Source organism: Homalodisca vitripennis, chromosome 7 (assembly GCF_021130785.1).
Source record: "Homalodisca vitripennis isolate AUS2020 chromosome 7, UT_GWSS_2.1, whole genome shotgun sequence".
In the NCBI taxonomy this organism is placed as follows: Eukaryota; Metazoa; Arthropoda; class Insecta; order Hemiptera; family Cicadellidae; genus Homalodisca; species Homalodisca vitripennis.
In genome coordinates, this window is record NC_060213.1 from 131390457 (window position 1) to 131416070 (window position 25614).

Below are 25614 nucleotides of genomic sequence, written 5' to 3' on the forward strand. Positions count from 1 at the left end.
CATACTCAAGTGCTACTCCGTGATAACACTTACACCACGGTTTTATGAACGCAGTTAACTTTCTTTGAGCGGACTATACCTACTGAGATAAACTCCCAGCATAATCGGTGCATACTCAAGTGCTACTCCGTGATAACACTTACACCACGGTTTTATGAACGCAGTCAACTTTCTTTGACCGGACTATACCTACTGAGATAAACTCCCAGCATAATCGGTGCATACTCAAGTGCTACTCCGTGATAACACTTACACCACGGTTTTATGAACGCAGTCAACTTTCTTTGAGCGGACTATACCTACTGAGATAAACTCCCAGCATAATCGGTGCATACTCAAGTGCTACTCCGTGATAACACTTACACCAAGGTTTTATGAACGCAGTCAACTTTCTTTGAGCGGACTATACCTACTGAGATAAACTCCCAGCATAATCGGTGCATACTCAAGTGCTACTCCGTAATAACACTTACACCACGGTTTTATGAACGCAGTCAACTTTCTTTGAGCGGACTATACCTACTGAGATAAACTCCCAGCATAATCGGTGCATACTCAAGTGCTACTCCGTGATAACACTTACACCACGGTTTTATGAACGCAGTCAACTTTCTTTGAGCGGACTATACCTACTGAGATAAACTCCCAGCATAATCGGTGCATACTCAAGTACTACTCTGTGATAACACTTACACCACGGTTTTATGAACGCAGTCAACTTTCTTTGAACAGACTATACCTACTGAAATAAACTCCCAGCATAATCGGTGCATACTCAAGTGCTACTCCGTGATAACACTTACACCACGGTTTTATGAACACAGTCAACTTTCTTTGAGCGGACTATACCGACTGAGATAAACTCCCAGCATAATCGGTGCATACTCAAGTACTACTCTGTGATAACACTTACATCACGGTTTTATGAACGCAGTCAACTTTCTTTGAACAGACTATACCTACCGAGATAAACTCCCAGCATAATCGGTGCATACTCAAGTGCTACTCCGTGATAACACTTACACCACGGTTTTATGAACACAGTCAACTTTCTTTGAGCGGACTATACCGACTGAGATAAACTCCCAGCATAATCGGTGCATACTCAAGTACTACTCTGTGATAACACTTACACCACGGTTTTATGAACGCAGTGAACTTTCTTTGAGCGGACTATACCGACTGAGATAAACTCCCAGCATAATCGGTGCATACTCAAGTACTACTCTGTGATAACACTTACACCACGGTTTTATGATCACAGTCAACTTTCTTTGAGCGGACTATACCGACTGAGATAAACTCCCAGCATAATCGGTGCATACTCAAGTGCTACTCCGTGATAACACTTACACCACGGTTTTATGAACGCAGTCAACTTTCTTTGAGCGGACTATACCGACTGAGATAAACTCCCAGCATAATCGGTGCATACTCAAGTACTACTCTGTGATAACACTTACACCACGGTTTTATGAACGCAGTCAACTTTCTTTGAACAGACTATACCTACTGAGATAAACTCCCAGCATAATCGGTGCATACTCAAGTGCTACTCCGTGATAACACTTACACCACGGTTTTATGAACACAGTCAACTTTCTTTGAGCGGACTATACCGACTGAGATAAACTCCCAGCATAATCGGTGCATACTCAAGTGCTACTCCGTGATAACACTTAACACCACGGTTTTTATGAACGCAGTTAACTTTCTTGAGCGGACTATAGCTACCGAGATAAACTCCCAGCATAATCGGTGCATACTCAAGTACTACTCTGTGATAACACTTACATCACGGTTTTATGAACGCGTCAACTTTCTTTGAACAGACTATACCGACTGAGATAAACTCGCAGCATAATCGGTGCATACTCAAGTACTACTCTGTGATAACACTTACATCACGGTTTTATGAACGCAGTCAACTTTCTTTGAGCGGACTATACCGACTGAGATAAAACTCCCAGCATAATCGGTGCATACTCAAGTGCTACTCCGTGATAACACTTACACCACGGTTTTTATGAACGCAGTCAACTTTCTTTGAGCGGACTATACCTACTGAGATAAACTCCCAGCATAATCGGTGCATACTCAAGTGCTACTCCGTGATAACACTTACACCACGGTTTTATGAACGCAGTCAACTTTCTTTGACCGGACTATACCTACTGAGATAAACTCCCAGCATAATCGGTGCATACTCAAGTGCTACTCCGTGATAACACTTACACCACGGTTTTATGAACGCAGTCAACTTTCTTTGAGCGGACTATACCTACTGAGATAAACTCCCAGCATAATCGGTGCATACTCAAGTGCTACTCCGTGATAACACTTACACCAAGGTTTTATGAACGCAGTCAACTTTCTTTGAGCGGACTATACCTACTGAGATAAACTCACAGCATAATCGGTGCATACTCAAGTGCTACTCCGTAATAACACTTACACCACGGTTTTTATGAACGCAGTCAACTTTCTTTGAGCGGACTATACCTACTGAGATAAACTCCCAGCATAATCGGTTGCATACTCAAGTGCTACTCCGTGATAACACTTACACCACGGTTTTAATGAACGCAGTCAACTTTCTTTGAGCGGACTATACCTACTGAGATAAACTCCCAGCATAATCGGTGCATACTCAAGTACTACTCTGTGATAACACTTACACCACGGTTTTATGAACGCAGTCAACTTTCTTTGAACAGACTATACCTACTGAAATAAACTCCCAGCATAATCGGTGCATACTCAAGTGCTACTCCGTGATAACACTTACACCACGGTTTTATGAACACCGTCAACTTTCTTTGAGCGGACTATACCGACTGAGATAAACTCCCAGCATAATCGGTGCATACTCAAGTACTACTCTGTGATAACACTTACATCACGGTTTTATGAACGCAGTCAACTTTCTTTGAACAGACTATACCTACCGAGATAAACTCCCAGCATAATCGGTGCATACTCAAGTGCTACTCCGTGATAACACTTACACCACAGTTTTATGAACACAGTCAACTTTCTTTGAGCGGACTATACCGACTGAGATAAACTCCCAGCATAATCGGTGCATACTCAAGTACTACTCTGTGATAACACTTACACCACGGTTTTATGAACGCAGTGAACTTTCTTTGAGCGGACTATATCGACTGAGATAAACTCCCAGCATAATCGGTGCATACTCAAGTACTACTCTGTCATAACACTTACACCACGGTTTTATGATCACAGTCAACTTTCTTTGAGCGGACTATACCGACTGAGATAAACTCCCAGCATAATCGGTGCATACTCAAGTGCTACTCCGTGATAACACTTACACCACGGTTTTATGAACGCAGTCATTTTTCTTTGAGCGGACTATACCGACTGAGATAAACTCCCAGCATAATCGGTGCATACTCAAGTAACTACTCTGTGATAACACTTACACCACGGTTTTTATGAACGCAGTCAACTTTCTTTGAACAGACTATACCCTACTGAGATAAACTCCCAGCATAATCGGTGCATACTCAAGTGCTACTCCGTGATAACACTTACACCACGGTTTTATGAACACAGTCAACTTTCTTTGAGCGGACTATACCGACTGAGATAAACTCCCAGCATAATCGGTGCATACTCAAGTACTACTCTGTGATAACACTTACATCACGGTTTTATGAACGCGTCAACTTTCTTTGAACAGACTATACCGACTGAGATAAACTCCCAGCATAATCGGTGCATACTCAAGTACTACTCTGTGATAACACTTACATCACGGTTTTATGAACGCAGTCAACTTTCTTTGAGCGGACTATAACCGACTGAGATAAACTCCCAGCATAATCGGTACATACTCAAGTGCTACTCCGTGATAACACTTACACCACGGTTTTATGAACGCAGTTAACTTTCTTTGAGCAGACTATAGCTACCGAGATAAACTCCCAGCATAATCGGTGCATACCCAAGTACTACTCTGTGATAACACTTACATCACGGTTTTATGAACGCGTCAACTTTCTTTGAACAGACTATACTGACTGAGATAAACTCCCAGCATAATCGGTGCATACTCAAGTAACTACTCTGTGATAACACTTACATCACGGTTTTATGAACGCAGTCAACTTTCTTTGAGCGGACTATACCGACTGAGATAAACTCCCAGCATAATCGGTGCATACTCAAGTACTACTCTGTGATAACACTTACATCACAGTTTTATGAACGCAGTCAACTTTCTTTGAACAGACTATACCTACCGAGATAAACTCCCAGCATAATCGGTGCATACTCAAGTGCTACTCCGTGATAACACTTACACCACGGTTTTATGAACACAGTCAACTGTCTTTGAGCGGACTATACCGACTGAGATAAACTCCCAGCATAATCGGTGCATACTCAAGTACTACTCTGTGATAACACTTACACCACGGTTTTATGAACGCAGTGAACTTTCTTTGAGCGGACTATACCGACTGAGATAAACTCCCAGCATAATCGGTGCATACTCAAGTACTACTCTGTGATAACACTTACACCACGGTTTTATGATCACAGTCAACTTTCTTTGAGCGGACTATACCGACTGAGATAAACTCCCAGCATAATCGGTGCATACTCAAGTGCTACTCCGTGATAACACTTACACCACGGTTTTATGAACGCAGTCAACTTTCTTTGAGCGGACTATACCGACTGAGATAAACTCCCAGCATAATCGGTGCATACTCAAGTACTACTCTGTGATAACACTTACACCACGGTTTTATGAACGCAGTCAACTTTCTTTGAACAAACTATACCTACTGAGATAAACTCCCAGCATAATCGGTGCATACTCAAGTGCTACTCCGTGATAACACTTACACCACGGTTTTATGAACACAGTCAACTTTCTTTGAGCGGACTATACCGACTGAGATAAACTCCCAGCATAATCGGTGCATACTCAAGTGCTACTCCGTGATAACATTTTACACCACGGTTTTTATGAACGCAGTTAACTTTCTTTGAGCAGACTATAGCTACCGAGATAAACTCCCAGCATAATCGGTGCATACTCAAGTACTACTCTGTGATAACACTTACATCACGGTTTTATGAACGCGTCAACTTTCTTTGAAAAGACTATACCTACTGAGATAAACTCCCAGCATAATCGGTGCATACTCAAGTACTACTCTGTGATAACACTTACACCACGGTTTTATGAACGCAGTCAACTTTCTTTGAGCGGACTATACCTACTGAGATAAACTCCCAGCATAATCGGTGCATACTCAAGTACTACTCGTGATAACACTTACACCACGGTTTTATGAACACAGTCAACTTTCTTTGAACGGACTATACCGACTGAGATAAAAACTCCCAGCATAATCGGTGCATACTCAAGTACTACTCTGTGATAACACTTACATCACGGTTTTATGAACGCAGTCAACTTTCTTTGAGCGACTATAGCTACTGAGATAAACTCCCAGCATAATCGGTGCATACTCAAGTACTACTCTGTGATAACACTTACATCACGGTTTTATGAACGCAGTCAACTTTCTTTGAACAGACTATACCTACTGAGATAAACTCCCAGCATAATCGGTGCATACTCAAGTGCTACTCTGTGATAACACTTACACCACGGTTTTATGAACGCAGTCAACTTTCTTTGAGCGGACTATACTACCTGAGATAAACTCCCAGCATAATCGGTGCATACTCAAGTACTACTCTTAGATAACACTTACATCACGAGTTAACTTTCTTTGAGCAGACTATACTACCGAGAACTCCCACATAATACTCACTCGGTGTCTACACACTTACATCACGGTTTTATGAACGCAGTCAAACTTTCTTTGAACAGACTACTATACCTACTGAGATAAACTCCCAGCATAATCGGTGCATACTCAAGTGCTACTCCGTGATAACACTTACACCACGGTTCTATGAACGCAGTTAACTTTCTTTGAGCGGACTATAGCTACTGAGATAAACTCCATGCATAAAAGTGATAACGTCGCGAGGATTTGAAGCACGCTAAAGAATATGCACTTCCTGCTTCGCAGTAATGTAAATTTACATGGGCAAGGCAAATTGAATTCTTCCCTACATCGAGTAATTATGTAATATTTGAAATGGAAGAGATAGACTCACTTTACGCTGATTGATCAAGAGTAGAATTTGGATTGTTAAGCCCGCTTCGCGCACTGGTGAATCTAAAAGGCGTTCACCAGGACGGGAGGCTGTGGTGATACAGCTGTCGCGTCCAGATAAGGAAGCCAGTACCACAGTCCACAGCTGATTAGGGCCATGTCTGCGATAACATTGTTCTCCTTCCGCTGGAGTGGCCTACAAAACTTTCGCTTTCTAACACTAAAACTTCGCAAGTTGGGCCATGCAATTTGTATAGAGATCAAAATTTTTTAACTCAAAAACTACTTTGTACTATCAACTTGAACATAATTTAATTCATTTTAGAACTGAATGTAACAACCCTCTATAGAAATTTTATACGCAGTTTACAACGCTAAATATTTAATTTAATCTAGTTAACTTTTGTTAATACATGAGTTTGTTAAATATTCATAAGAAATGTAGAAAAAAATATGATAAACAACCTTTTAGATAACTATAACCTGAAACAACGTTGTAATGTTAACGTTAGTAACAAAATTTGCATAAATTACAATATTTATGAGTATGGAAGAATTGTACACTTTCCAATATAGCAATATTTTCTTCACTGACTACACGTTCCTACTTTTGTCGATCTTTTAATTGCACTCTTTGCCTCATTATGAGTACAAAGAGTTCCGTCGTCAACGCCAGGATTTCAAAACGGGCTTGTGATAGAACCGAAATTCATTAGAGCATCCATATCCAGTATCTCTAATATTGTAATGAAAAAAATGATATTGCGTATGAACTGTCATTACAGCAGCGATATCCAGTGTCTCCAATATTTTAATGATACACAAATTAACTTGCGTTGGAACTGTCATTAAATCATCGATATCCAATGTCTCCAATATTTTAATGATACACAAATGAGCTTGCGTTTGAACTGTCAATACAGCATTGACACTCAGCGTCTCCAGTATCACTTGATACACTAACCATATTGTAATTTATGGTCACATATTTGAAATTAGCATTATATATCCAATGTCTCCAATATTTTAATGATACACAAATTAACTTGCGTTTGAACTGTCAATACAGCATTGACACTCAGCGTCTCCAGTATCACTTGATACACTAACCATATTGTAATTTATGGTCACATATTTGAAATTAGCATTATATATCCAATGTCTCCAATATTTTAATGATACACAAATTAACTTGCGTTGGAACTGTCATTAAATCATCGATATCCAATGTCTCCAATATTTTAATGATACACAAATGAGCTTGCGTTTGAACTGTCAATACAGCATTGACACTCAGCGTCTCCAGTATCACTTGATACACTAACCATATTGTAATTTATGGTCACATATTTGAAATTAGCATTATATATCCAATGTCTCCAATATTTTAATGATACACAAATTAACTTGCGTTGGAACTGTCATTACATCATCGATATCCAGTGTCTCCAATATTTTAATGATACACAAATGAGCTTGCGTTTGAACTGTCAATACAGCATTGACACTCAGCGTCTCCAGTATCACTTGATACACTAACCATATTGTAATTTATGGTCACATATTTGAAATTAGCATTATATATCCAATGTCTCCAATATTTTAATGATACACAAATTAACTTGCGTTGGAACTGTCATTACATCATCGATATCCAGTGTCTCCAATATTTTAATGATACACAAATGAGCTTGCGTTTGAACTGTCAATACAGCATTGACACTCAGCGTCTCCAGTATCACTTGATACACTAACCATATTGTAATTTATGGTCACATATTTGAAATTAGCATTATATATCCAATGTCTCCAATATTTTAATGATACACAAATTAACTTGCGTTGGAACTGTCATTACATCATCGATATCCAGTGTCTCCAATATTTTAATGATACACAAATTAACTTGCGTTGGAACTGTCATTACATCATCGATATCCAGTGTCTCCAATATTTTAATGATACACAAATTAACTTGCGTTGGAACTGTCATTACATCATCGATATCCAGTGTCTCCAATATTTTAATGATACACAAATTAACTTGCGTTGGAACTGTCATTACATCATCGATATCCAGTGTCTCCAATATTTTAATGATACACAAATGAGCTTGCGTTTGAACTGTCAATACAGCATTGACACTCAGCGTCTCCAGTATCACTTGATACACTAACCATATTGTAATTTATGGTCACATATTTGAAATTAGCATTATATATCCAATGTCTCCAATATTTTAATGATACACAAATTAACTTGCGTTGGAACTGTCATTACATCATCGATATCCAGTGTCTCCAATATTTTAATGATACACAAATGAGCTTGCGTTTGAACTGTCAATACAGCATTGACACTCAGCGTCTCCAGTATCACTTGATACACTAACCATATTGTAATTTATGGTCACATATTTGAAATTAGCATTATATATCCAATGTCTCCAATATTTTAATGATACACAAATTAACTTGCGTTGGAACTGTCATTACATCATCGATATCCAGTGTCTCCAATATTTTAATGATACACAAATGAGCTTGCGTTTGAACTGTCAATACAGCATTGACACTCAGCGTCTCCAGTATCACTTGATACACTAACGATATTGTAATTTATGGTCACATATTTGAAATTAGCATTATCTAACTCCCTTTTAGATATAAAATTAAACATGTGTAACTAAATTCTGCATATATGTAGCCTACTTACAAATCACAAATCCTTATTTTATGTTTTAAAATTGCATTTGTTGTGCAATATAGACGAGTTATTGTATACATAAACTCTCTTCGTTTACGTAGAACGAATAACTTTCCAAACGATTGAATACATAAATTAAAATTACATGTAATTTCCCAAAAACAAGGGTGTAAAATATGTCCATTTAGGCGCATAAATTGATTATGAATTATTTGTAAAAAATTATTATGTATTTTGTTCAACACACTTCTACTTAAAGAGCGTTTCGGTATGTTAAGTTCTATATAGTTTTCAACTTTTATGATGAATACATGATGTGTGTTATAATCAAAAATAAAGAAACAAACTAATCTTTTGAGATGGTGTTCTTAAATTGTGTAAGATTTTTCCGTGACTTAGGATTAGGTTGCGGACGGATTTCTTAATCTCTAAGCAAGAGATGGTGGGTTAAAATTTCGGAGAGGTTTGAAAAAGTTCCATAGCAACGTTTTATACCATACAAACATACTTTGTCTGTAAAAAAATAATAGTGAAAAAGAGAAGGTTGATCTATCTTCCTCCCATAAATATGACTTGGATTTGCCTCCTTACCCAAACTGAAATCCTAACGCCACTGCAATGAAACAACAAAGCTGTACGTCATTCACCCATTACGCTCATCCTTTATTCATAGACCCTTTAATATGTTCTTGGAAATATATCAATAACGGTACCTCCAGTAGTTCGCCAGTATCGTGAACTTTAACAATTCTCATTTCTTTGAATGAATTCATAATTTGGTTCCTTACTCACAATTAACGTTATATTTTAATAACATATTTTTATATACCTGTATGTTTAATATCCGATCCTTCATTTCAAGGCCTATTATATACTTTAATATCAATCCAAAATTCTGTGCAACTTCTCATACTTTAACTAGTTATAAATAACGTAAAAATTAACACCAGCCAGTTACATTAAAATATTAAAATTTTTTTTCTTAAATCAGCAATACCTAATCTTACCTGAATGTTTCATTAAAATTTTAATTCCAAAAAAAGGAAATATTCGTGAAAGTCATCTGATTAACTAATAATGGATACTAACGTTTTATTTCTTCGTTTTTTCCAACTAAGGATTTTGAAGTCTTGTCCTATACATATACATAATCAATTCATTGCATTTAAATAATTATTGAAAGAATTAATTAAAATTTCACGCTAATTGTAATAAGTCAGCGCTGAGATGTTATCATTTGTCAAAACCAGATGCTTGCTTATTAGTAAAATCCAGAATAGAAAAACCTGTTCTATACGTGATATAATATATATTTTTGTATATTTTCAAACAAACTGTTAAGAGTGATAAGTAAAACCAATATAACACAAGTTCATCTCCATATAAATGCATGTAGATTATAGATCCAAACGATCACGATACCTTGAAGAATATATAAGATCAATTATTATATACAATGTATATAATAATTAATAAATTGTATGCAAAAATGGTCTTTTGATAGTATAAATACAAATATCGTGTCAATGATGCTTTAATTGTACGTTTCTATAGTCAATACTCTTATGATTCAATTACGCGTCATCTTTCCCACGGTAATAAAACCTAATCATTATTTATCTAATATGAATTCTACATTACCACGGTTATTACTTCCAGTTTATAATTAAAACAAAAAATAATTATTGATTCTGATTTTGTGTCAATAGTTATTCAAAACATCAAAAACAATATTAACTAGGTTTTCATTTCGAATGAATTTGTGAAAATTTCAGATTGGTTAATACGCGTACGTTAATGACTATAATGGCTACAACACATCGTAGGTTAGTTTATCAATAACAAAGCGTAGACTCAAATTATTTACGTCGCATGTAAATAAATACGGGAGTGGTGTGTTCTTAACACACATTTAAACATACCATAACCATAACTTTTATAGGCCATACATGTTTTGCGGTACAGCTATCAAACAGTCAATTTAATATGATTATTTTCTATAAAGCAAGATCTCCAGGGTGTAAAAAAACTACGGTATAAGTAATATTATTCAAGCAGTTACTTCAAGCTATGCATGACAGATCAACAAACATAATGTGCCATTGTTATCGTATAATAATCAGCATTGTAAAGATGCAAGTACCGTAACTAACTACAGTTTTATCGTAAGTAATGTTATTCAAGCAGTGAAACTTCAGGTACTGCACGAACGATAAACAAATATAACGAGTACCGTATCTACTAAGAAAATAACATTTTATAATTCAACTGTTAATTTTGCAAAAACAGTAAACAATATAATGAAAAAATTTTTTTTTTTTATTACGTTAAAACTTCTAGTCCTGTATTGCAGTAATTATGTTAACTTGAAATGGTTTACCTGACAAACCAGGTACAAAACACGAAGTTCGTGGTCATATGAGGTAGAAACAGGTCAAATCAAAGAAAATCAATCTTAGAGCGAGCAACATAACCTGAAATCCTACCTTATTGGCAGACGAACTGTTCAGTAATCCCCGGTCTGTGTGTGTGACAGCAGCAGTAATCCAGCAACAATACAACAGTACACGCCACAATACAACAACACAGCAAGGACGGTAGTAACGGTATTGAGTAGTGCGTAACGACTGACGCTGCGAATGTTGTCCGGGCACTGACACAGGCAGACTGGACTGAGGTGAGACTTGCGTGATCGCGCTGCCGCCTGCTCGCTCCCCCTCCCCCTCCTTCCCCTCCCTCGCTTCTCCTACCCCTCCGCGCGCTGCGTGCTGCGGGCTGCGGCACAACGTCCCATAACCGCCAAACTCATTCAGCAGATTCCTGGACCTAGGAGAATGTCAGACACAGACACCGCGTTTTGCAATATAACATTCTAAATATGAGCCACGCATGCTTTTGGTATTTTTGCAATTTTGTAATTCGCAATTTTTCTTAAAAACTAATTTGCAATAGTAAAGAAAAAGTAGAAGATAGTGAAGGAAACAGGATTTTCCCGGACATTTGCCATCGTTCAGTAATATAAAAATCAGTAACACTACGTTTCGAGATCTGCAATCTGACCTCTTCTTCAGGTAAATAACTAACCTAACACTGAACGATGGCAAATGTTAGGGAAAAAATCCTGTTTCCTTCACAATCCTTCCATTATAAAAAAAAACTTCAAATAAAAAGCGGAGTTAGAAATTTTACTAAGATAAAGAATTACATAGCATTTTATATAGATTTGTTTCCATAGGATGTAAATGAAGATGATGGTGAATAATACTGTACATCTATCAATGCTGTCGCTAACAAACGTAGGTAACTTTACAAAATTGTTTTTAAAAATTCAGGGGCGTACTCAGAAATTAATTTGGGGGGGGGGCTTAGAGCATATGTATATTGTTGGGAGTAAGAGAATTTCTTAGAATATACATGTCTCTTAACGCAATGATCGTGAAGGATCTGACAGCTCATTATGTATAAAAGGAATTCCAGGGGGTGCATTAATCTTCCATATCCCACCCCTTTAATTCACACCTGAACATTTACAAAAAAGGTTTTTATCAAGAAAAGTTAGTACCGTGTTTAGAATTAATACTTTATATATAGAACATATTGTTTAGTAATAACAATTTTAGAGCAGCTGAGTCATTATTTCAGACGTAAAGTTGGTACTTGTGTAGCAATTGCACATGGCCTCTAGCACCAACTTTGAGGTCTTCGTATTTGTTTACTATCAGCTGGTCTGGGAGATCTACAATAAACAAGTCTGTGATTGTAGCGTTTTGTCTCATAAAACATATTTTGAGACGAGTAGATATCTAATTTAGGAGTCCAAGTGAGTTTTATTTTTATCAGATATTTATGGACTGGTTGTTGCCCAGTGAATACAACAATTCCTTATACAGAAGAGAACACATGGAGTGCCTTCCTGACCGTCACAAATACAGCCACTAGCGAACCTAGCGGAATTTAGACGAACCGTTACTGCGTAATTGCCTGCATTACCATACAGCGTGCCCCCTCTATATCAAGTATATACTCTGCACGTTATTGTCCACATACTCACATAGGCCTACTGAGGTATGGCACTTCTACCGAGTCAGAGGATAAAAGAGTGGAATTGAATTTACTAAAAACAAATATCCTTGAAGCATAGAGCTGGTTATTATAATGTATGTTCCTTTATGAATGTCTCGTCCAAAAATTAGCTTTAACTGTATTCATCTGTACGGTCTTATTTTAAGTTATTTTCACAAGTAACTTTAAATTCCACAATTAACATTACGTTAATGTGTTTACGAAGGCTCTATGCAAACTTGTTATTGTTTACGACACCATTAATATTGTATTATAACATTTAAAAACTATATAAGCACTTTATTTTCTGGCATTAAAAAAAATTTGGATTCGAATTTCTTTATTCTTTGAAGATTTTCATAGGGTTTTGTTATTAATTTTTAAAAAGTTCAACCTACCTTGAAACTTAAAGGTTATAAATATAATACAAAGGTTTCGCATGATTTGTTTACCTTGGTCCAAAGAACGGACCACCAAAAGATCTCTGGAGAGTTCGTGAACACTCTGTATATTACGTGTTATTTATATACATACTACACTCAGTACACGAATATATGCGTTAAAGTAATTTTACATTCGTGCTATAGGTAGTCAAAGAAAGTTAAGCAAAACTCTAAAACAAAACTAGGCATTTGACAAGAAAAGTGTTATTTTTGGCTTTGTTTTTATAAAGTTTTGTATACAAAATGAACCAGCACTTAAACTTATATACAGGGATAGTTGTAATCTTTACTTCAACCATTTCAAGGATAAATTTTCAACGGAAAGTACACCAGTATACAGTGAAATTGAATAGAGAAGACTATAGTCATAACTTCAATCTAGATAAAGCCATTTTAAATTTTAAATAAAAATACCGTCCACTTTTCAAAATACTTTTGCATACTCAGACTCTTCAGTGTCGTGACCCCAAACTCCTGACTTCGTCACGACCTCATCAACTAAAACTTATAGTTATTTTCGAGCCATTAGATTAGGCCTAATAGCTTATAAACTCCGCTAAACGTAATATAATGAGGCAAAAGATCTTTAGGATAACAGTCCACAATATTTAGGTAAATATTCGTCGAAGGTCCCAAGATATCTGACATTTCGGATCTTCCGGGAACTGAACTACAAGAAAGCTCCTGAAAGCCTGTGGACTCCTTTTCGGGTTCAATATAACATCTAGGAGGCCATGACCGATAACTGTTAGTATTTTATAAATGTAGTGCAACTTTAATGACTTATTCAAAATGTGACTTTTTGCTCATCATTCAGTTTTTTTAACGATCGTCCATTTATAAACAGTGCTCATCATTTATTAATTTTAGAAAAATTAGTTTTTATGTTGTTAGTCTATAGGTAAGAGTAATACAAAATTCGTGATTTTTATTGAAAGTGCTATACTTTTCTGTTAACAGCCCTTCTAATGCTAAATGTTTTGCACCCATAGTTTACTTGCAAAATGTTTAAATCTAATTTTTTAATACTTTTTTATTTAACTATCATTTAGAAGAGCTCTTTTCCAAACACTGCTAAGTCCATTTTGTTATAAATTGAGTTGCTATCACTACATTATTAAACATTCACAGCTCTACTATGCATTATAATAATTTTTTCCTAAACCCTCTTAGTCACATTTATTTTAATAAAATAAAAACAGATTTTTTTCCAAAACTTATCTAGGTCCCTCAGAGGTTTTTTCCAAAACCCACCATGTCCAGAAGCATGCGCAATACAGGACAACAGCTGACTGACTCAAGCTATTATGCGGTATAGCAGTAATAAACATAACCTCACTTGTTGATGTTTTAAGCTGCCAGTGTGTTGCATTTATGTTTCCAGTTTTTAAGTATATTCTTTTAAAACTTTAGTATGAGTGATTTTGATTTAGAAGGGCTTATAAGCCCTCAAGTTGTGCTTCCAGGACGAGGTAGAAGTGCTTCCTTGGACTTACCTGTGTTTGGAAAAAAGCCTTCTCAAAAATTGACTTCATTCATTTAAATTTTAAAAAATCAGTGTTTTCAAATATTTAAATAAGTAAGTACTTCTTTTAACTTAATATAGTGCATAGTAATCTGATAAATGAGCGGTTGTTCAAAAAACGGGTTTCCTGAAAAATTACCTTTTTGGACGTAGCAGGTTTTGGAAAAAGTGCTCTAACCTAAAGTTTAATAATAAATTTTATTAACTTTAGAATAATCAGTTTTTACGTTGTTATAGGTAACAGGAATACAACACTTGTGAGTGTTATTGAATCTGCTGTATTTTTTCTGTTGACACCCCTTAGAATGCCCTTGTTTTGCACACATAGTTTACTTGCAAAATATAATTTTTTAATGCGGGTTGATTTAACATTGATTTTCAATATCTCGAAAATCAACGAAGGTAAAGGCTTCCGGTTTGGGAGGAAATTTGTATCCTTTTTGAAATATATTGTAAAGAGTAAAGTACTGGAAAATTTTGAGTTGGGGACACCCCCTCAGAAGGATGATTTTCGAAAATTTTAAATACGCACGTTAAAGTAGTTTATGTTTTAGGAACACTCTGAGTTTCATTTCTGTAACTTTAACGGATACGAAATTAGCATGGGGATAGACTTCATCAGCTCCAGTCTATAGCATGTCTGGATTGTCTGGACGGTCGAACTCTGGTCCTCGCTGTCTGTCTAGGGAAGAGAATGGCTCTGACACAGTTCGCTGTGTTCTCTCGCTTTCCATCAATCCTGCTATCAATTATAATTTTAAATACGCATTACAATAATATTGAGCCACTTAGCAAATCAAGATAGGTGCTTATGGAAGGATAATGGGATTTCGGACATTTGCCATTGTTATATGTTACATTATCTGTTATATTTTGTAACATGTAACGATGGCACATGTCCGAAATCCTATTATCTTTTTCACCAAAGCTAGCTTAGCACAACGACTGTTTTCCTCATTTTAGAGTTCTTAGTGTTTCCTGAAATAGTTCCTACGCAACTTATTTATTCATTATTTCCGCTACTGACTAGCAGACAACGTTTTAGTAAACATCTTCTCTCAAATTCTCTCTTTTAAAATCTCTCAAATTAAAAATAAAAATAATTAAGTTTTTCCCAACAGCAACACAATTAATTGTGGTATTAGTACGCGAACCCAATTATATGGCGGCTTAAAAATAGTTTACAAAGTAACGCCTCATTTTGATAACAGATTTTCTTTATAGATATTTGCTCCAAAATATGTTAAAAGCTGAGTGTTGCAGTGTACAAGCAGCTTGTTAATCAATAGCTTATAATCCAGTCAATGGGGGTAAAAAAAGGTGTAAACTGTCTGTCACAATTATCGCATACAACACGTCAAAATTTGGATTTAGGTTATAATTATACTCTTTTTTAAAGTCTTCCCTGTGCCGAGAGTTGCTTTTTCCCTAAGGGTGAACACCAATTCTTTTCTGGAATGAGCATTTTTCATCGAAAATAAGTGCGGAAATCGATAAATTGACTGATTCCAAGCAAGTTTTGTTCTATGAAGTTTTTTTCTGAAAGTAAATACTTTTCGAGTTATTCGCAAGTAAAATTGTCATTTTTAGGCAACAAATCGCGTTTTCAGACGGTATTCCGCTAATAACCAGAAAAATGTGCAGTTAATTGAAAAATGGTTTTCTGGGAAACTACGGTAATAAAGCGAAACGTTTTCAGACGGTTTTTTGCGACTTAGTTGAACTGTCAATTATATACAGGGTGTCCCACGAGTAACCCGAAAAACTTCTCAGGCGGTTTCCTTTCATCAAAATAATGAAAAAAGTTCATATAAACATATGTCAGAAAACGGTCGTATCGCTTCGCAATCGAGACCCGAGAAGGGGGTGGAATCCACCCCCAGGGGAAAAGCAGCCCCCGTTACAGGGTAGACTTTGAAATAGGGGACAAGCAGAATCAAAATTTTTCGAAAATCTGTGCTGTGTGGTATAAAATACACGGGAAAATCATCATTAACTGGATTATTATGAGCATCGGTCCTATGGTGGTGGACGCATTTACTTAATTTACTTTAATTTACTTAACTATTTATTTCTTAATATTGATACTTCCCCTTCACTTAATATATACATCCTTGCATTTTATTTAATAACACAACAGCAAACATACCGGGTTTGTTGTTTGATGAATCATCCAAATTATTTAGTTTATTCTTTTTATTTAGTACGTTATTGTTTGATGATCCTGAATTTTTAATAAACATACCATCCATCCTTAGTCTAACAAGTTAATATTTTGAATGTTATTTATATTAGTTGTTACAATGCTTCTTGATATTATTTAAACGTTTATCAACGTATAAAGAAAACAACGTTAATGGGTTTTATTCGGCAATAATTATCCTACACACTGGTGCACAGACTTCTCGGGGTTAACATTCTTCTTATATTCTTCGTATAGCATATTATACGAGCATGTTGTTTTCGAGAATAATTCGATTTTCCACCGGTTATTATCTCACTGTGCAATACTTGGAACTCTCCTGTGAGGTATTTTTAGTAGCGAAGGTAGGACGGTTTTGTCGAGCCCAAAACCCACGCCCTACCGCAGGCACGCAGCTTACCACACTCGCTCACAGATAACCACAGTAGGGGGGACAGCGTGGCCGCAGACTGTGGTCCAGGAAGCCGCCCAACTCCGCCCTGCCCCGCCTGACTGCCTCAGGACCAGATCATTATCTGAGGTCGACTAATGACCTTGGATCATCAAAGCCTACCTGACTGTACAGTTTTTACAGCTACCTCGGTGGGGCGGAACTGAGAGGAGATTTAGGGATTTTCCTCGTCAGTCGTAGTTCATGACTAGCCGTTCAGCGTTACTTCTTATAAATGTTGGCTCGATCACTTAAAATGGATTGTACGACTCAAGCATATTTTTGAGTCGTGTTTCTGTAGCCAGCATCGTAATCTGGGTACTGAACCCATATAAACTGTGGTAGAGCCTGGTTTACGAAGTAAAGTACCAAGGAATTCCAGAGAACTCGTCATCCATCTTCCTTTATTTTGCGCGCTCTCTCTCTCCCTCCCTCCCTCCCTCTCGCTCCATCTCACTCCCTCCCTCCCTCTCGCTCCATCTCACTCCCTCTCTCTCCTCCCTCTCTCTCATCTCCCCCTCTCCCCCCCTCTCTCTTCATTTGTAAAAATTTTCATGTAGATATAATTTGTAAGGAAATTAATAATCTCCTCCAATGCAATGGTCAATGATGAAATTCCTTTAAAATTTCAAAATATTGTTTATAACGAAATAAAGCATTTTCTATGTTTTTAAGTTTTCACTCACCAGTGAATAGACATTTACAATTACATTAACATTTTTCTTATTCTGGCCTGAACCGTAAGTGACAATAGATTTGGACAAAGTTACGATAGTTTTACCACACTCTATATTAAGGATGCACGTGTCATAGTGGCAATCCAAACTCTCAAGGATACATCAATATTTGGAAAAAGTCATGAAAAAAAATAGTGACAGAAGGCAACATTTCAAATTGATTTCTACGACCGGAATACTCGACCGTAACTATCTCTCTCACAGAGAAATCCCACTTCTCTCAACCGTCACTCAAGGGTTGACTCGTAACCGAAATATATTCTGGAAGTGAAAGGGGAGGGTTTTAACACACATTGTCACAGAGTTTTCAAGTAGTGCATATTCCAGGCTAAGATCTATTAACCCTGGTATAGTTGATTGAAGAAATCAGTTAACTGTTGAAACAAATCGCTTCATCGGCTTATTTAATCGTAATCTTAGAGTAAGGAAAGCCTTATTGGCTAGTTTAATATTCCAACCTCTTAATTAGTAAAATTAATTATGGGATTTTGGTACCGGCTCTCTGTGAAGGTGAAATCCAGTTCCATCTTGTATTACAATCTTAATAATTGCACTAATCTTTTAATCCCTAATTGGTTGAACAAAAGTGGAAAATGCAAAAAGCCATGAAAAGTCTAATTAAAAAGTCGGAATCCAAAGTTTGACGTTGGTGGCATTTAGACTCTTTTGAATATGCGATGGGTAGACACAACATCCAATTCTAAACAGCACCTGTAGATTCCGCAGTTAATTTATTTTGCCTATTTCAGTTAACGTAGATACCATTAGTGCCTTCAAGGGACCTTAAAGTGTTTGTAATTCCTTCAATAAATCATGAGACAGTTCCCAATTTTACAAAAATTTGCATTCTGAGACAAAAAAGTGATCTTTATCTTACTTGTTCGTAAATATTATTTCACTGTAAGACTGTTTAAGTTCACTCTATTGGTAATTATATCTGATTTTTTTCACTTATCTCAACTTCCTCCAACTGCTGGAACACATCCTGGAGCCAGTAGGATGAAGAATTAGTAAGAAGAATTATGGGATTTGAGTTCCGGCTGTCTATGATGGTGAAGTCCATCGCCCTGTACGTAATGTATGCACTTATATTTTAATCACAAATTTGTGATGATTTGTACGTAATAAAGTGGAAAAATGCAAAAATATAAGAAAAGACTGATTAACAAGTGGGATCCAAAAGTTGACATCGTGGCCTCTAGACTCTTCTGAATATCCAATCCAATCTTTTGGACACAATATCCGTAGTAAATTTATTTTGCATATTTAATTTAACCTAGATACCATTAGTGCCTCCAAGGAATCTTAAAGTTTTTATGATGCCTTTAAGAAATCATGACACGATTCTCAATTCTACAAAAAATTTGCACTCTGAGACAAAAAGTGATCTTTCTTTTACTTGTGCGTAAAGATCATTCCACTTCAGAATTTACTGGTTACGTTACATCTGATTTTAAGGATCACCCATCAAACTTGCCTCCTACTGCTGGAGCACATCCTGGAGCCACTAGGATGCCCGGGGAAGATCTCTCGTTCTCCGGTCGTGCCCGAAGACATGGCGCACAGCCGCAGAAGCCTACGGAGAAAGTACCGCGCTTGCGCTTCCACTTTCACCCCCGCTCGGGAACAAACGGAGGCCGGGAAGATCGGCAGCACGCCGCCGTAATTGACTGGGAAATTATTAATTCGATCACGGAATATTAGCGGAGTCGTGACGACTCTCTGTGGTGACACTTCGTCGTTTCACGCCACCAGATTGCCCAAGCGGGTTGCCACATCAAGGAACTCCTCCGAGTTGATGAGGAAGATTATGTACGCGACCGGTAAAGTAATTCTGCGAATCATCCTGCTCTAATGTGATGTTCTAAGCGTATTTGCTTCTGCGGGAACTTTACCATTTATTAGTTCACTACTTCGTTGTTATGGCAAGTACGGACCGTTTTAAGTGACACAAGTAGTACTTATCAAAGACAAAGTCAGATCCCAAAAGGATGACCGAGCTCTATGAGCTTTCTAATCCCAAAAGGGTCAAAGAAAGTGTAAGATTTGCAAAATGCGGTAATTTGGCAAGATAATGTTATTGTTTACTTTTCACCCTCCACATCCTGTCCTAAGGAGTATGTATTGTGAAGGAAACAGGATTTTCCGGATTTGCCATCGTTAAATGAAACAAGAAATCAGTAATACTACGTTTCGAGATCTGCAATCTAACCTCTTCTTCAGGTAAAGAACTAACCTAATACATAATTACAAACTAGGTAATTCAGTCGTAGGTGGTTAGTAGACGAATGAAGACGTATTGTGACCTGTGTTCCGTAGTTCAGTTTTAATGATTAGTGTTGTGTATAGTTTTTTTTATTAAGTCCATGTTTATAGAGTTTGTGAAGTTGACAAACAACATGGTGGTTGGGATTCCTGACTTAGGCGTGCCACAATGCTTTGGTAAGATTTGTTTATTTTAACCTAGTTTTAAATTATATATTAGGTTAGTTATTTACCTGAAGGAGAGATCAGATTACAGATATCGAAACGTAGTGTTACTGATTTCTTGTTTCACTGAACGATGGTAAATGTCCGGAAAATCCTGTTTCCTTCACAATCCTTCCATCGTCAAAAATAACCTTAAAACAAAGAGTATGTATTGAACCAAATTAAAAAAATAGCACTATCGAATCGAGAGAACATGATAGTTTTTAATTCACCAAAATGTTTAACAGTAAATAGTTTATTTGTATGTTGCTACAAACAGATATTAATTGTTTCATTCTCTCTTTTTATAAAATATATAGGCTGCTGTCGCATTCACATTTATACGAGCTCACAACTATTTTCTGTCATTATATTATAATATATCGATAATTCAAGTATAAAGTCAAATATTTTACAATTTTTTTCCGAAGTAACTGGATGAACGGGGAACTATTGTCGCATTAACCCTACATTATAATAATTAATAGCTGAGCGTTAGCGAAGCTTATCACTACAGGGGCTGTCTGTCTATCCACGTGATATCTAAAAAACGAACTGACCTGTAAGAAGGATATTAGGCTTTCTGATATTTGTCATCGTTGTTTATTACAAAGGAAGTATAAGATTACATTTCGAGTATGGAAATCTACCCTCTTCTTCAGATGGCTTTCAGATTTGAAATGTGTCATTTCTATATAGGCTATATTGAATTTGATAATGGTGTAGGAGGAGGTCACTCCATGGGATTTGGCTGAGCGTTAGTGAACATTTTTACATTGACCTTATGGGTAGTGATGGTGGTGACGGGAAAATTTCTGAATAAAAGAATTGTAAACAGACTTAAATCTTATGACATTTTCAAACGACGTAACCGTATTTTTACATTTCATGCACGTGTTAGGGTTTTTGAGAGTTTGCTGTATTTTTCGTATAAATTGACAATTTAGAAATAGCAAGCCGCACCCCAGAGGAAAAAGATATAATAAGTTTTATTCATAGATATGTTTTTGTCATATACACGTAATAGTTACATGATATATTCATTACGACTTAATCTGTATTCTATTCAAATCAATGACAATTTAATTCATGGTTTTATAAAGTTTTGTACATATCGTTAAAAGTGTTAAACAATGATTAAAACAGTACCGTATGTATGTTGGATTATTTTTACAGCTCTTTTCAAATCACATTAAATTGGATTTGATATTTCTGAAATATATTTTTCTAACTTCTGCTATCTGTAAAAAACGTAAAATATAATATTGGAACGAATTTAAAACATCAATAATTTTTGCCCGCTTTTAGGAAATAGTTGCTCTACTGTGCGGCGCGCTATTGCAATCTTCATTTTTTAAAGTATGAAGTATTTTCATAGTACATAAACAAATTAAAATATAACAGAAAAAGTTTCCACTTTTATTTTAATGTAGCTTCTTTAATAGTATGTTGTTTTACTTCCCTGTATTTCTCCGTGTACGCAAACTAATGGGCTTCTATAGCCTTCGGCAATGTGGACCGCTGACAACGTGGACCACTGACAAAATGGACCACAAAACAGGTAATTTAATTGTGTTTTACTGTGTTCTCCAGTGTCAACAACCTGTATACCTCATATTTAAGTGCAACATGTTTGTGGAATACATTTTTAGTAGAAATAGAGATAAATAAATTCCTAAAATATTTGCTATAATAAAAGATACTTGGTCTACTTCAACAGGCTTTCTGTCAATGTTGTTCATAACAACAAACACAAGAAACCCTGAATGAGTTAATAAGGTTGATTTTACAGTATTATTCCACTACCTTCTGGACGATAAAATTATTAGATCCGGATGTTGCCACTTGTGTAGCTTACACATGTGTGAAAATTTGCAAACAAGTTCAAATATAGATAGGCATATACCATAACAATTCCTCGTTGGTTTCATACTGACATTTGGTATATTAATTTTCATAACGTCAATTCCTAACAAACTTATAAAAAACTACAGTAATTTCTTAGTGGTCCAAAAAATCATAATTATATAGATCATCTGGAAGAGAACAAACATTACACTGGCTGAGAAATGACTGGCTCAAACTGATTACATTCATAACTCCCAAAGGAATCTTTCCACGTTTCCGAGCGAGATTCCAACAGTATTTACGTTTTTACCTCGAGATTTCCGCTATCATTTATTCCTAAGTTAATTATTTTATCAAGAAACCGAGAGGTGGTTATGAATTAAATTCCCTGCTGAATTCTGAAGGTGTTTTTGTTCTTTGTTAATTACCCCAGTAATGACGGTGTGGGGTGCGGGTTGCGGGGTGGTGGGGGGTTGGGGGGTGGGGTTGAACGACAAGGTAAAGATTGTCAGACAATTGAACATTTTTCAACCGGGTCTGATTTCAATTCAGAACCAGGAGTGTTCTTCTAATTTAATTTAATAACATCGCTTTCTTATTGGTCATTTTAAATCGTGCGGTGAAAATGTAATTGTTAATAATTACGTACGCATAGTACTTTTCTCCTTATCACATTATATGTTATATACACAGATTTCTTTTCATAACCCAGAATACTTATGGTTACAATTTGCATATTTAAATTGTTGTTTATTCAAAAATTCAACAATATAACAGGTGAATACAAAAAAATAATGAATTGTTGAATTTATTCACACGTTGTAATAATGCAGGTTAGATTATGTGCATTAAAATAGTTATGGTTAAAATTTGCATATTTAAATGGTTGTTTATTCAAAAATTCAACAATATAACAGGTGAATATAAAACAATAATAAATTGTTGAATTTGTTCACACGTTGTAACATTGGAGGATAGATTATGTTCATTAGGATTGCTCAAAGGGCGTTTCTATCCTAATATGCAGTAAATAATACATTTGGACATGTTTTATTGTACATCAATTCGTAGATTCCTATGAGGAAATGAACTTTTCGTTAGTTAAATTTGTGAAACTTGGTTCCCATTTTAGTAACTTTAAAATATAACCCTACAGAAAATGGAAAAATTAGGAAGTTTTAAGAAACTTACATATCAGTATATTAAAAATCTTGAGGGGGTGTCTCTCAAAAGAGGAGTTCTGTTATATAAATTTCAAATGTTCCTCTTTTCATAAATTATTAAAAATAATCACAAAACAAGATCTTTATTACTATGCTTTTCTAGGTATCCGAGAACGTTGAATATTAAAAGATGCCATGGTTCTTTTTCAAGATAAAACACTAAAGAATTTATTTGATTTATTTATTTATTCAATTGTTTTATACAGTTTGGCCTCGCCAAGTTACATAAAAAACTTTTCGGCGAGGTCCACCGATATTTCCTTACTTCTACTGTTCCACTTCTACTGGTAATAACGTCTTTAATAAGTTGTATCGCTTAAATCAATTCACGAAATTAAAATACTAATGATGATTTATTTGCGGTTTAGGGCAGGCATCATGTTTCTATTTATATTTGGCAAGTGTATGAATACGGTTAGAACTTAATATAACAATAACAATAAAATAATATAACGATTACATAACGAAAACAATATAAATTAAATAACATGGTTTGATATTTGAAAATAATTCTTCTAATAATAATAACAATATATTCTTTTAGGAGTTCAGTGTTATGAAATACGTGCATACATGTCTGATTTTGTTCCTCTTTGTCTGTCTCCAGTTGTGTGCAGTAGTGTCGTCTGGTCGAAACAGTTTCTGCTAATCGTGTGTAGTTAGGTTATGTTTTGTTTTTGAGTTATGTTTGCTGACTGAGTGAAGTAGATTTTGGTCGCTTTTTCGTGGTCAGTGGATAATGTAGTGTGAATAAACAACAGTGTAGCACAGTGAGAGTGAATCTGTGTAATGAAAATAGTTTTGAGTGTTGTGCAGTGTAGTGGAATGTAGGTGCAGGCTAGTGGAGATTGGGCCAGGCTAGGCCTATTCCTAAGACATCTACAAATGGTAAGTTTTGTCTTTATAGTTTATATAGAGGTCTAGTTGCACTTAACCAAATGTAGGCTGACTATTCAAACTAATTTAGATTTGCTAAATTTTCTATTTCACAAAGCAGTTGATTAAGTAGATTGGGTACTAAATATTCTGGTAGCCTGCGCCCATAGTCTGTCCTTGGGGTGTGTATTTTGTACTTAGCCAAATGTCTAGTGTCATGGCTTCTGTCCAGGGTTTCTTTAAATTGTTTTGCTTTCATAATATATCTGTAAAATTTTAAATAAATACAATCCTTTTGGTGTTAGTTGTCCCTTTAAATTATAGCCTAGTGCTGGTCCAATTGATTGTTATTTATATCCAATTCATATCCGTAGAGTGCCCTTAAACATCTATCGATTTTCATATTCTCTTGGCAAATATGCATTAAGCATGTCTTTTGGTTGTTTATTATGAAGCCATTGTCATGAGTCCATTTGTTTAACATGTAAAAATTATTATGTAGTATTTCTTCTGCAATTCTTATATCTAAATTGTTTGCTTTCATAATATATCTGTAAAATTTTAAATATATACAATCCTTTTGATGTTAGTTGTCCCTTTAAACTATAGTGCTGGTCCAATTGATTGTCATTTATGTCCAATTCATATCCGTAGAGTGCCCTTAAACATCTTTTTTGTAAATTTAGTATTCGGTTTAATGACATTTAAATCGAATGTATGATATACAATCGATTTAATCTTTTGGGGGAAATATGAACTATATCTAATAAAATAAATGCCATAATACAACTTTTTAAGATAAAACGATACAGGACACTCATTTTTCGAGAATCGCTATAACCCGAAAAGGAAATGAAAATCAAGATTTGTATTTTTCGTTCTAGGTTATTGGTTATAAATGAGAGATAGCTCTATATTC

At 35.8% G+C, this 25614-nt stretch overlaps 1 protein-coding gene across 3 annotated transcripts in view; it reads right to left on the reverse strand.

The window, feature by feature from the left end:
* The window catches only part of LOC124366345 (putative polypeptide N-acetylgalactosaminyltransferase 9), a 620588-nt gene extending 609027 nt beyond the window's left edge, over positions 1–11561 (reverse strand). For all 3 annotated transcript variants that reach the window (XM_046822832.1, XM_046822831.1, XM_046822829.1), the window contains exon 1: positions 11366–11561. The gene's annotated coding sequence lies outside the window, so the exon portion shown is untranslated. The remainder of the gene's footprint in view (positions 1–11365) is intronic.
* Positions 11562–25614: the final 14053 nt, after the last annotated feature.